Consider the following 14,168-nt stretch of genomic DNA (forward strand, 5'->3'; position numbering starts at 1 on the left):
GCAAGTTAACCCCTGCTGCTATCTGGCCTCCAGGGGACGACACTGTAGCTTCTGGACTGGGACATCCAGCACCACTTCCTCCATCTTCTTTCCTATTCCTGATTATCACTTTGGACCTTTGATATTCTCATCAGCATTTGGTATACAGCACCACTGGAGTGTCTCATGGGTGAGTGGGAATAGGTTTCCACAATGAAATCCGAGCCCTTGCCACTAATGAAAGATGAGGGTTATTCAATCGGGTTCAGTGGGGTAACCCAAGGCAAGAGTAGACCTGTGTCCTCACACAAAACTCCAAACACAAGAAATACTATAAACAAAGAAATACGCCAAAGTTTGTGCAAGCAAATATTTGTAAGAAATGCCGTATTATTTGAACACGCTAACTAGACATCTAGAAGCAAAACTGTTCCATGCTGTCTTTTGAGTTATGCCTGAGAAATAACAAGTGCTTACGGTGTTTCCCACAGCCTTACACTCTATTTGTGGCTGCAATCCAATACCCTCATATACATTTATATATATACACACATACACACACACACACACATATATGCAAATTAACTTTCTGCTAGCAGGAGGCGCTGTTAGAGTAGAGGAGAGTTAGAGCTGTTAGAGGTTTCCCCGAGAACGACTGTACAGAATGCAGCGCACCGCTCACAAACTCTGCTTTATAAGAATTTTATGCAACATAAAATTAAATTGACATCGAACATTTTCTGAAGACATTCTGTTTCCATCAAAAAATCATATAAGTCATATAAAAACAATCGCACCGTTTTTTTTATTTTTAAACGTGCAGTGCTCATGTTTATTCAAAGAAGTCAAAGCCTTTTGGAAAATATGTTTGTGGCAGTCCATTTTGATATTGTGATAAATCAATGTATGGGAAACCCTGACTTATTATTTTTGGACATAGCTCTTGACCAGAATTTGTGCCAATAATGAGAAGTCTGGAGGGACCGTTCACACAAAAAGTGTTTCTATATTTCACTGCACTACTTTTCCTTTGTTTTTTATGTAAATGTGCTAGATGGACAATCTCAAGGATCTCGAGGAAGCAGGCAGCGTTTTAAAAATATTGCAGAATAGTCTTGGACAAAGGGGGGCCTTGGAGTCAAAAACGTTGAGAACCACTAGCATATGGTGATGAAGGCAACTAGTATATCATATGACAAAGCAAGAAACAGACCGTCAGAGCTCACCTGTAGAATAGGACTGCTTTGGATATTTGGGAAAGATGTTGGCCGGTTAAGCCACAGGATGAGATCTCTGTGTGAGAGACACAGCTTGCCTAGCCAGGCTCTCCCTTCAGCCTCGTTCTCCTCCACCTCTTCATCCCACAGGCGGCTGTGGTGGAGCCGGTAAGCCGATTTGAAGGACAGGTATATGGCTAACCACCTGAGAAAAGAGTTGATTTTATTATCAGCTATTAAGATGTGTTTGTTTGCCATAGGAAACACACACCCAAATCTCACCTTAATGCACTCAGTGATGCAGCCAAGTGTGGCAATAATCTGATTCTTATTGATATATTCAGTTCTTATTAAAATTATGTAGAAAAGCATGTATTTTGACGTTTTATTCTTGGACTGATGTGTGTTGTAACTAACCTCACTAGAGTCCCCTGAAGCATGATGTTAGACATCTCAGCAGGAGACACATCAATAAAACGCAGGAAAGAATAGCTGCTGCTTTCATCGGCAGCTATAACAATTGAACATATAACCAGAAATGAGAAAAGTTTTGAAGTGGCAAAAAAATCTGAATATACCTGTTGAATAATAGAGACTTACTTCTGCGGTGAAACAAGGACTGTTGAATGTGTTGAGTAGAGAACGGAGAGAGCAGAGTCTGCTTCAGCCTGAAGAGAGAGAGAACAATAAAACAATGGGTTTAATAAAAAATAAAAAATCACTTGTAAAAGCTATTACACATGTTGTATAACAGCATTTCAATAATGCCACACAGTTGGTTAAGAATCACTCTAAAGGTTTGTTCACGTAAAGAATGATACATATAAAAAGAACTATAAATTATAATTGCATGCTGCAGTTCCAGTTGAGCTCAACATAATTTGTAACCTTGGGAAATATGATCAAAGAAGACTGTGAAAATAAATCTGCAAAGTTAAACCTTTTGATATTTTATTTTAAACATTTACACAAATCTAACCTCTAATTGAAGAATGAAAATTTGAAATGGAGGTAAAATCTCATTATGAAATAAATGTCTAATTCTAAATGTAATAATAGATGTCTAATAATTGTCTTATACAAATATGAATGGCAATATACTTTAGATGTATTTTACTCATAAGAATTTCTAGCGGTAACTGATAAATGCACTCATTCTGATTTTCCCTCCTTTCACTTTTTGTTTATTCTTTTTACTTCAACTAATTAATTATTTTTACTTCAACTAAATTTATTTTTTTATTTATTTATTTTTTAAAGAAATATCAAATGGATAAACAATGCAGATTTATTTTCACAGCCTTCTTTGGTAAGCTTCATATTTACAGAGGGTATGAATCATTTTAAGCACAACTGCATTTTGTATGCTGCATTAATTCTTATGATTGGCTGAATATGTTTAATGGTTCACTAGCTGGAAAAGAAAATCACTCTTTTTTACAAGTTATTCCAACATTATTGTTCCTTTGTGTATATTTGTGGTGTGCATGGAATTACAATGGTTAACCTTATACAGTAACCGTATTTTTTCGGACTATAAGTCGCATCAGTCCAAAAATACGTCATGACGAGGAAAAAAACATATACAAGTCGCATTTATATAGAACTAAGAGAAAACATTACCGTTTACAGCCGCGAGAGGGCGCTCTATGTTTTCAGTGTAGAATACAGGAGCACTGAGCAGCATCTGGCATAGAGCGCCCTCTTGCGGCTGGAGACGGTAATGTTTTCTATTGGTTCTTTTCTCTTGGTTCATTTCAAATAAATTTTGATAAACAAGTCGCACCTGACTATAAGTCGCAGGGCCGGCCAAACTATGAAAAAAAGTGCAATTTATAGTACGGAAAATACGTTAGTTATCATCCTTGGTGTGAACGGGCCTTAAGGGGGGTTCAGTAAACCTGGAAGCTTCATTGAGATCAACTCACTTGGTCTTTCCGTGGTCAGACGTACGGATGATGGCGTGTCGGAACAGAAATTTGGACATGATGAAGGGCTTCATGGACATGTGGAAAGGCGAGCGTATCTCCTGACGCTCAAACAGATCTGGGTGGTTACAAACCTTAAAGATGAGAACAACATGCTGTGTTTAAAAACCGCTTCATCGCTATATATACAGTAAGAGTTCAAAAGGTCTCGAAGGCTTTAATTGATTTATTTAATTGAGTTTTCTTGTTTGGGTGGACTATCCCTTTAAAGCTGACAAAGCTGGCCTCACCTTCCTGAACTGCATGACAAGGTTCATGAGGCTGCTGGTGGTGCTGTGGGCTTGCTGGGCCGTGCCCATTGATGACTGCAGCAGGTCCTCGATGGAGATCTTGTTCTTTAGAGCCTGGTAGAGCAGCCGCTGTCTGCTGGTCAGCTGGCAGTATGTCAAGATTTCAATCTGAGATGCAGGTATGAAAAATAAGCAACAGAAATCTCACACACATAGAAATATTAGGTATGAAACCATAATTCTGTCTGAGAGGCTATAGGACATCACCTTGTCAGAGAGCTCGTTCTCCACATCCTTCTTTATTCTGCGCAGCATAAAGGGTTTAAGGATCATGTGCAGTCTGGAAAGTTGGTCTGAAAGGGTAAAAACCAAGGTAAATCATCTCAAGTAACGTGAAGGCTTCGCTTGCTCAACGGGAGTGCTGCTGTTTCAGTAATAAACGTTATTAGATCATACTGCAGCTGAAATACCCCAAAATATATAATAACTTGACTATGTAGGCTTGAGAAAGGCAACATGCTCTTCTTTGATTTAACTGTATTATTTTAACTTCACATCTGTAGCCAAGCCTAACATCTAGCTCAGGACACACTAGCTAATGAATGCCAAAACATAAAAGCAAAGCCTAACAACATGCTAAAATATGTTAGCAACACAATAAAACATGTCTATCTATCTGATAAACTAAAGACGGAGAATAGACGAGGATGGCTTTTAAAACTACAGCACAACAAAAAAAAACCTTTCAAACGTCAAGCTTTTTAATCTACTTCAAACTTTCTATATTGTCTTTCTCACATTAACATCCAGTTGTCTAACTTGTCTTGCCAAACTTTTCTGAATCAATTTTGTTTTTTATAATTTACTTGACTACATTCCACCCTAGCACATAATGACCTACTTGGAAATCAAATGAACAGTAAACAACAACTTAAATGGAAATAAACGCAAGAGTTGACTGACTTTCATCGATAGCAGATTTGTTCTCAGCATGACTCTCGATGTCCTTGGAGAACCACTCGTTGAACTCCTCGTGAGAGTCAAACAGAGTCGGCATGATGAAGTGAAGCAAGGCCCACAGCTGAGAGGAAGAACACGTCAGGCGTCAGGTTTTTCACTCACCCACGTGGACTCTCAAACAAGGTTTCACATGAATACACTCACCTCTGCCATTGTGTTCTGGATTGGCGTCCCTGTTAGCAGAAGACGGTTCCTGCACTGGAACTGAAGGAGAATCTTCCATCGTACACTGCCAAGAAGAACCAGACACAGCTACTAAGAGCTCCCAATCAAGCAGCAAGTTGAGGTCAATGGAGGATATAACTCGCGACATCATATCAACACTCAGTGCTGAACTCTGAATCCTAAAGGACCTATAAAGATTCAGCATTGAGTGTTGATGTGATGTCCTATAGTGTAGGTATTCTCTTCAGAGCTCACTTTTCAGACTTGGTTAAGTCGTTCATTAATTATGGGGACTTTAAGACTTAAATACTCATGAAAGCTGCTCTGAAGCCCTGTTGAGACACCGATCGGGCAATAAATCATGTTCCACCGCAACAGAAGCTGCCGGCACATGTACTGTCATCTCCAGAGAGGCACAAACTCACACTCAGAGCTCGAGAGGCCTTCATTCTCTGAAGGGTTCCAGTCCAGATATAGTGACACTGCACTGACTATGAGGACAGGAACATGGAAAATCTGAGATGCACCGGTAATAGAGACTCTTTTTAGAAGCTCTTGTCCCTTGTTGAAAGGTTCAACCAAGGATACATATCAGTTAGACAACCAGTTTTTCACATTTTGGAGTTATATTCACAGGAAAATATAGTGATTAACTGGCTATTCTTGCTCATTTTAAAATTATAAGCAGTGTGACAATACTAGTGTCCATTCCCAAACTTAAAATGTAAGTACATTCTCTGTCTAATATTCTATTCGTACATGGAAATGTATTCAAATTATATTTATGTCATAATTATTTTCATTTATACTTTTATGTTAAGCTTACCTATTTTATTTCATTTATTTCTTTATTATCAAGATTTGGTTGTATGTAATAACCCCATATCTTGTTATTCCAAAAATTGCATATGTCTATAAATATAGTCTGTATGTGTGTAAAATTAACATTTTAAAAGCCGCTGTTCTAAAAGTACTAATTGATTTCTAATTACCTGGTACTGCTTTTCAGTGCCTGGGCCTCGTCCAGAACCATATACTGCCATTTCACCCTCTGGAAATACTTCACATCCTGCACCACCAGCTGATAACTGGTGATGACAACATGAAACGGTGCATTCTGGGTATACAGAGTTTTCTACAGGGGCCAAAAAGGGAATAGTATATGGTTCAAGTAGTAGATTGCAATTCATCTGATATTTAAAAGCAATCATATTCTTATGAAACATTTACCTGGCTCCAAAACTTTCGAATGACTTTACGATCATGAGGATTCCCCCAGTACGGTAACACCTGAAAGGCAAAAATTACATAAGAAATATTATTTGGAAAATGTCTTTGCCTAAAGAAATTAAATAAAGAAGAGTAAAACTCTTGAAATAAAACATAAATATAGACACCTTTCATAACAAGTTGTATTATATGAACTATTCAGGGCTCAACAATTAGGATAGACTGATTTAAGGTGGTGGGCAAGAATAAGAAACTAAAAGTATGTGCTTGAATTTATAGCTTTCATGAAGTATTATTATTCTTATATTATATCTCTAGAATTTCCAGTTATTACACAAATTAAAAATAATAATAAATTACATTTTGTAACTTATTTTTAATATAAAGAAAACTAATGTTTAATGAAAAACATATTTAACAAAACATGTCCTTCTGACACAAAAATAAGTTGCCAAAAAATTAATTGAGCCAGGGCCAGTGAATACAATGGCAGGGCAAGTATAATTCCTGAACAGTCCAACAAAAAGAAATAATTATTGTTGAACCCACTGATATTTGTAAAGGTTTTCTGGCTGGGATTCCAGACACAGATGATTTGTGAGATCAATCTGACTGAATGGGAATGAATATTTAGGTTGTTGACATTAGATGAACACGAGAAAAATGATACAACACTGCCCCCTAAGGATTACAAAAATTAGACCAGAAGTGCAGTAATCTGTCATTCATTTCCTTAAAGCAAAAATATGCAAAGGATAAGAAAAAACACATTTTCCATTGTTCCGAAAATAGACATACTTCAAAGGGTTTGTAAAAAGTTTGAGACAGCGAGGGACACTAAAAGAAGCAAGAGAGAGCGGTAAAGAGGATTCCACGGCTGCAGGTGTTTCCCTGCACAGCTGTCGCACTCACCTTGAATTTGGGGACAAAGCGGGAGAACTCCTGATGCCAGTTGTTGAGTGTTGAGGCTGGGGAGATGATCAAGAAGGGTCCCCAGATGTTTTCCCTCTGTCCCATAGAGCACACGGACACAAAATAAGCCAAACAGGTGCGGACAGTGGAGGGGGAAGGGGACGGAGATGGTGGAAGAAAGAGAGAGAGAGAGAGAGAGAGAGAGAGAGAGAGAGAGAGAGAGAGAGAGAGGATAGAGGGGTCAAAACAGGAAACAACTGAAGAACGAGGTAACATGCTACCATGGCTTCCTATGGGCCCACAGCGCTACACTTTCATATCAAATACCAAAATTCTGTATCCTCCTTTTTTCGCAAGCCTTGGAAGTCACGCAGAGCAGCGGAGACAGCTGGAGGGTTCAACCGATGCCAAATAACTGATTTGTGGTGTCAGGGGTTTGTTTGGGAAAAATGAAAATGATAGCACAGGAAAGCAGAACAGAGAATTGTTTTCTTTTAAAACGCTGGTGTCATATTTCCAAAAAAATAAACCTTTTCCAGATTTTCGACCTGAGAGCCTAGAGATTGGGAAATACAGTATCTTTCAAGTGAAATCTGTTGGCTTGAAGATGATACAAAGGGATGGAGAGAGCGTATACATGTAATGCTCTGAGAAAACTCAAACTGAAACTTTTCATTAGTAGTACTACAAGTATTACTATTTGTTATTTGGTAATACTAAAAGAACATTTCAAATGTCTTCATTAAAGGTGCCATATGTAAGATTGACATCCGGTGGTTGAACTAGGTTTGCATTCCAAATACAAAATATTTTAGAGGTTTTTTTTTCACCTGGTCCCTCTCTCTTAGACTTGACTCATATGCAAGTTGCCAGATTGACGACATCAACAGGAACGAGCGCACCTGACGATGGAAAGAACCTCCCATATTTATTCTGCTTTTATTATACCGTTGTTGATCATAAAGTTTTTTGGATGGATGTCGAGGGTAGAAAAGTGGGCAAAAATTTCAATTTCCCGCTCTGACCATTCGTTTCTGACCATTTCACCCCTTTCGTTTGCCAGCTTCCATGACTGAAATGAAATACGCGTAGTTTCCCGCCAAAACAAAGATGGACATTCCACCCTGAATGCACGTTTTCAAAGGAGAATAACTGACTGTAACATTGTTTTTCAGATAATGAAGTATGTTAACTTAGAATGTTTCTTAAAAATCTGCAAACATATTATGGTATTTTTAAGCTTTAGTAGACTCCAAATCTCACAGCACCTTTAAAGGAAAGCTAGGACGAATTGCAAGTTTTCAGTGTGTAACTACTTAATTTTCAGTCTGTCCCTCACCAAAGCTGCTGCATGTCTTCAGAACCTTACCAAAACCTTACCAAGCAGCAACCTCCCGCTCTCTCTTGTGAAGCCAATACAGAAGTGACTTAAACTGTAATTCATCCACTGACCACTAGAGGCTGGCTGCAAAAGGGAGTCAATACCATAGACTCCCTGTTTTTATGCAGTCTATGTAGACTCCCCATGTTAAAATTGCCATACTTAAAGCAGAAAAAAAAACATGCTTACCTCCTGGTTAAAAAATTTTTTTTGGTCTATAAAACTAATATTGCACTTCATGACAACTGTGAGGGGGGTATCTGTTTAAATTGTATTAAGCTTAAAAGTTCTGCATAATTAAGGGTGCAATTGAGTGACAGGTGGATTGCCGCTGCTGACACCACGGTTGAGCTAGGTGGGCGTGGTTTTAGCAACCAGCTCCCGCCTTTTGCCCATTTTTGATTTACCAGGAGTGAGGCGGCGGTGACACTACGTCCATGTTTTTGTACAGTCTATGGTCCTTACCTCTCCCAAATGAGCCAGTAAAGCGATGGTCTGAACTGTCTTTCCAAGCCCCATCTCATCTGCCAAAATGCCATTAATGCCCTAAGAGAGACAATCAAACAGAGACATAAATCACAGGCCTAATGGAAGGATGAGATATAAACTGAGGTTAGGTGGTCTGTAAAAAGATTTCTTGTGTTCTTAATAATCACTCATTTATTTGATCAAAAATACAGTAAAAAGAGCAATATTGTGAAATATTATTACAATTTAAAATAAAAGTATTTTTATATACTTTGATATGTAATTCATTTTCATGATGGCAAAGCTGAATTTTCAGCATCATACCCCAGTCTTCAGTGTCACATGATCTTTCAGAAATCATTCTAATATGCTGATTTGGTGAAGAAATACCTCTTATTAGTATTATCTATGTTGAAAAGAGCCATGCCACTTAATAGTTGTTGTTGTTGTTTTTTAGTATTTGCAAGTTTCTTTGAAAAAAAGAAAGTTCAAAAGAAAAAACATTTCTGAAATTATAATTATTTCTGTCACTTCTGACCATTGGAATGCATCTTTGCTAAATTAAAAAAAATGTAATTAAACTTGAACCCAACCTTTCGAATGCTAGTGTATGTATAAATAACCAGAAAAGAGCATCAACAATCACCTGTTCATAAAGATTGGCCAGCCAGTTCATGCCTTTGAGCTGGTAGCCCTTAAGTTTCCCATTGAAGATGGTGGGCTGGGGGATATCTTCCCCTGCTTGAATAGATGGGTTTGATAAGCTGTAGCTCTCGCCGAAGCCAGAGCCAGGCACTCTAGCCGTGTGCAGAGAGGCACTGCGACTGTCCTTTGCTTCCTCGTCAAACAACCTGGTCTACAGAACAAAAAAAAAGGACATTGTAATAATTTACAGCTAAAATTCATTAAGATAGACATGTATAATTTTAATCAAAGGCATAAAATACAATTTAGACTGCCTCTTACTCTGGCCTGGTGGATATGGTATGCCTCTTTTGCATTTTTAAGGGCCTGGGACTTGTAATATTCACTATCTGCAAAAGGACAGCATGAAATCTGACTCTAAAATGCATTTGATTGTTAAACACATTTTGATAACATCTATCAGGGACAGGGAAATATCCTACCATAGTCCTCCTGGCCGACATTGACCATAACTCCTCCGCCGATGTCGATCTGCCGTTGGAAGGTGTTGTCCTCAAGCTTGCACAGGATCTCCTCCTCTGTGCCGTCTCCCCCAGCGTTCTGCTTGCCCCCCATGAAGTGAGCATACAGCTCTGTCTGGGTGATCAGGAAGTTAAGCTTCCTCTGCTGACGCTTAGCCTGACGGGACACACAGGAAGAACTGTCGGGACAATGCTTTAGGAAGTGATTTTCATTTCTAGTGCATTTGTATTGGTACCTCCCGCATCTCCTCATCAAGTTTACGCTGCTCAAGAGCCTCTTTCTCAGCTCGCTTGCGGTGCTCCTTCTCCACCTTCTCATACTTCTTCCAGTACAACAGCATCTCTTTAGTGAGGCGGCGTGCCCGTGGCAAAGTCTCTTTGCAGTTCTTCTGCGCCTGGATTGCAGCCCTCCGGACCTCACGCATACACTGATGGGCCAACTGGACAAGTATACACATGCAAGTATGCATTTCATTGATCGAAGGTCAGTAAAAGTATTTACAATGTTATAAAAAAATCCTGAATGTTTCAAAAATGTTTCAGTATCTCCAGAAATATGAAGTAGATCAACAATATTAAGTTTTCAACATTGATGATAATAAATGTCGCTACGGCACCAAATCTAAATATTAGAATATTTTTTTAAAGGAACATAATTGCTGAAAACATGGCTAAAATTTGTATTTACATTTAAAAAATATTACCGAATTTTACGCATATTTTTTCCCAATAAATGCAGCCTCGGTGAGCATGAGAGATTTCTTTCAGAAACATTTTAAAATCTTACCGACCCCACTGGTAGTGTATGCAACAAATAAACCCCTCTCACCTTTCTGGCATTGGTTAAAACGAAGTTCCTTGCTGAGACTTTCTGTTTAAACGCCTGAAATGAAACAATGAAAACAGAGATTAAAGCGGGAACAGAAGAAACAGCTCAATGGGATTCCAAACTGATGACAAAGAAAATGTATTGTACCTTTGGGATTTCTTTTTTGGCAATTGTGAGCCAGACCTTTCGTCTACGGGCATTGAGCTGCTCAATGGTTAAGTGCTTCTTTTTGATCATGGGAAGAGGTGCATCATGAGAAAACTTGGCAAAATTTTTAGTTACGTGTAGCCGTCCCTCCATGGAGAACTCCTCTCCTCGTTTCTTCTTCTTTTTCATCTTTTTCTTAGCTAGGAAAACAGAAGAAGAATGAGTACTCAAATGAGCAGAAAACAGCTACTGTCCTCCTCTTTTGTTTTGTAGGCTTACCTTTGCATTTCTTCTCTTCCTTGATTTTCTTTTTCTTGAGGCCCAGTAGGTGCCGCTGCTGCTCGTAGAATGGGTCGTGAGTGGACAGGAGGCCTGTGCTGTAGTGTTGATAGTGCTGCAGCTGTGAACACAAACACACATTACCAACTGGTTCCAGGAAGCTATGGAAGTGTGGGCAACTCTCCCAGACTCAGCAAGAATGTCGTACTTCTCTGTCACAGTGGAACTTGCTCTGGTGGAGTTTGGTGAACTTGTGCAGGCGCAGCATGTCCTGGAGCTCTTCCTGTGTCATTGTGAAGTCCGAATCATCCGAGTCAGTATCGGAATCTGTGGTGTCATCGCTCAGCACGATGCCCTGAAATTCACAAACAATCTCCCAAATATCAGACTGCTTAGACATGCAAATAAAAGAGAGGCACAATTACAAATTAATTATCAATTAACGTTGTTAATTAATTTTCAGAGCAAAAAGTGAAAGTGACGTCACATTCAGCCAAGTATGGTGACCCATACTCAAAATTTGTGCTCTGCATTTAACCCATCCGAAGTGCACACACACACACTGTGAGCACACACCCGGAGCAGTGGGCAGCCATATATGCTGCGGCGCCCGGGGAGCAGTTGGGGGTTTGGTGCCTTGGTCAAGGGCACCTCAGTCGTGGTATTGCCAGCCTGAGACTCGAACCCACAACCCGAGGGTTAGGAGTCAAATTCTCTAACCACTAGGCCACGACTTCCCCTTTTTTATTTTTTTTGAAAGTGAACAACTGTAACTTCATATCTTATTACTGCAAATCAAACTTATTTGTATTTGGTCATAATTACAACTTCTAAAGGGCCAGCTATAGAATAAAAAAGGATTTATTTCAATGCTTTTGCGTTCCCCAGAGAAACGTTTTATTTGTGCAAAAAAAACTTCCTGCTCTCTCACAAAAGTATTGCGTTCCCCAAAGAAATATAACATTTTATCGCAAAAGCTTTCAAATATAATATATCATCCTACATCATTTCCATGACTAGCTCTGCGTTTGCAGTTTTTCTGGGACAACGCAAAACTTTTTGTGAGAGAATGCAAACATTCTAGGAGTGAATGCATGCAACGTTTCTGTGAGTTTATATTTTGCAAAGTGCCTTTATTAACTATTTTAACCGCAATTATTTTTAAACTGTTTTACTCCGAGGCATAAAACAGGCTTCTTTAAAGCAGGGATTGGATTTAGATAAATGTTTTCCCAGAATGTGTGTGTGTGCATTACCTTTAGCCATTTCCTGCTTTTCTTCAGTTTCGAGAAGTTATACAGACTGGCCTTGTCAGCTTTGTGCTCTGTGGATGACAGGTTGGGGTTCAAGGTAAAAACAAAAAACAAAAAAAAAACATAAAGTGACATTCTTATGTTATATAACATAGCTATATTTAACATAGCTGTCTTGAACCTTGCAGCACAGCTCCATTGAGAGTGTCACACTCTGCCTCTCCATCTCTGCAGGAGTCCTTGGTCTCGTTCTCAGGGTTGATGTGATCATCTTTCACTGCCAGCAGTGGGTTAGACGGTGCCAGAGAAGAACGCTCACCCAAACCACCATCGCTTTCATCACTGATATAGAGAAGCACATACAAACACAACCATAAACAACCACCACAGGCCCTGACATCCAAGCTTCAGTGCAATATTTCCCATAAAACGTTTACTATTGGCGTTTGGTGTTTGGAATTATTGGGACTAGAGAAACATTATAAAACAACAAATTATCTAAAATCACAAACAGGGTTGAGACATTATATTCGCTGAGGATTTTGTGACTTAAAAAGACAAAGGGTCAAAGAGGACCTCTATGTCTTGGAGCACTACACAACGAATTACCTGGAAATGCTCTGGTTAAAAACAGCAGCAGTCTGTCTTAGAAAAGTGTCTAGACGGAGGGATCGCTCAAGGTACTGCAGGTGAAGTGGTTTGGCCAACTTTGAGCATGTGGCGTCTCCCACAACATCCTGCTCTGAGCCATAGGTAGAGGTTAAGAGCCTGAGAGGGCGATCACTGCAGACACAACACAGAAAGTGTTTGTCCGTTAACTCTAAATGAGATTATGAAGATCATCTGAATACTTTGAATCAAGGTAATAAAACTGTGGTCAAAGAACAGTACAGTACCTTTAAAGAGTGAAACTTCATATTTCACAATTTCAACATTCAGTGCACCAGAAATGATGAATCTGAAACAGAAAAGGATGTGATGTTGACTTATTTACTGCACTTACTGATGAAACTGTACACTCTTACACAGACATAATCACTGTTAGAATTATTGCACATGTAGAGCAAGAATATTGCATTTAAATATTAAGAACTGGATGAAAATACACATGCACATTGCATACTGAGAGTGGCTGTAGAAAATGAAGCGGATTGGGATTAACAAAGTTGACAGGTTTATTGATATCATATTGAAATGTAATACTGATTTATTCCACTGCTGTAGCAGGATGTGGGCAACAGAGGTGCTAACAAACCTAATAAACAGCCGTGTGAGGTTCAGAATCAGCTGGCCATAAACTTTAACTGGGCTTTTTAGATATGCATGTGTTCAAAGATTCAGTTTTAAGAAAAGTAGATTTTCCTTATTAATTATATTATTGTTTAAACATTTGGGATTGGGAAAAAAGTACACTTTTGGGAAAAGTCAATTATGCTCAATAAGGCTGCATTTATTTGATAAAAAATACAATAATATTGTATATTATTGTAGCAATTTGAAATAACTATAACTATATATATATATATATATATATATATATATAATATATATATATTATATATATTTTATAGTGCAATTTATCCTTGTGAGGGCAAAGTTGAGTTTTCAGCATCATTACACCAGTCTTCGATGTCACACAATCCTTCAGAAATCTTTCTAATATACTGATTTGCTGTTCAAGAAACGTTTATCATTATAAATGTTAAAAACAGTCATGCTGCTTCAAATTTTTGTGTAAAATGAGATACATTTGTAACAAGTCTTTACACTTACTGTCACTTCAATCAAAGTAAACAATCTTACTGGCCACAAACTTTTGAATGTTAGTGCATCTTTGTAGCTTTTAATGCTTGTGTCTCAGCTTTAAGATCATCTATGATTGCGTAATCTTAAAACTCAACAGA

General features: G+C 38.5%; 1 pseudogene; it reads right to left on the reverse strand.

Annotated features, from left to right (window-relative positions):
- The window catches only part of LOC113062677 (chromatin-remodeling ATPase INO80-like), a 34,238-nt pseudogene extending 21,228 nt beyond the window's left edge, over positions 1–13,010 (reverse strand).
- Positions 13,011–14,168: the final 1,158 nt, after the last annotated feature.

This window comes from Carassius auratus, chromosome 45 (genome assembly GCF_003368295.1).
Source record: "Carassius auratus strain Wakin chromosome 45, ASM336829v1, whole genome shotgun sequence".
Lineage (NCBI taxonomy): Eukaryota > Metazoa > Chordata > Actinopteri > Cypriniformes > Cyprinidae > Carassius > Carassius auratus.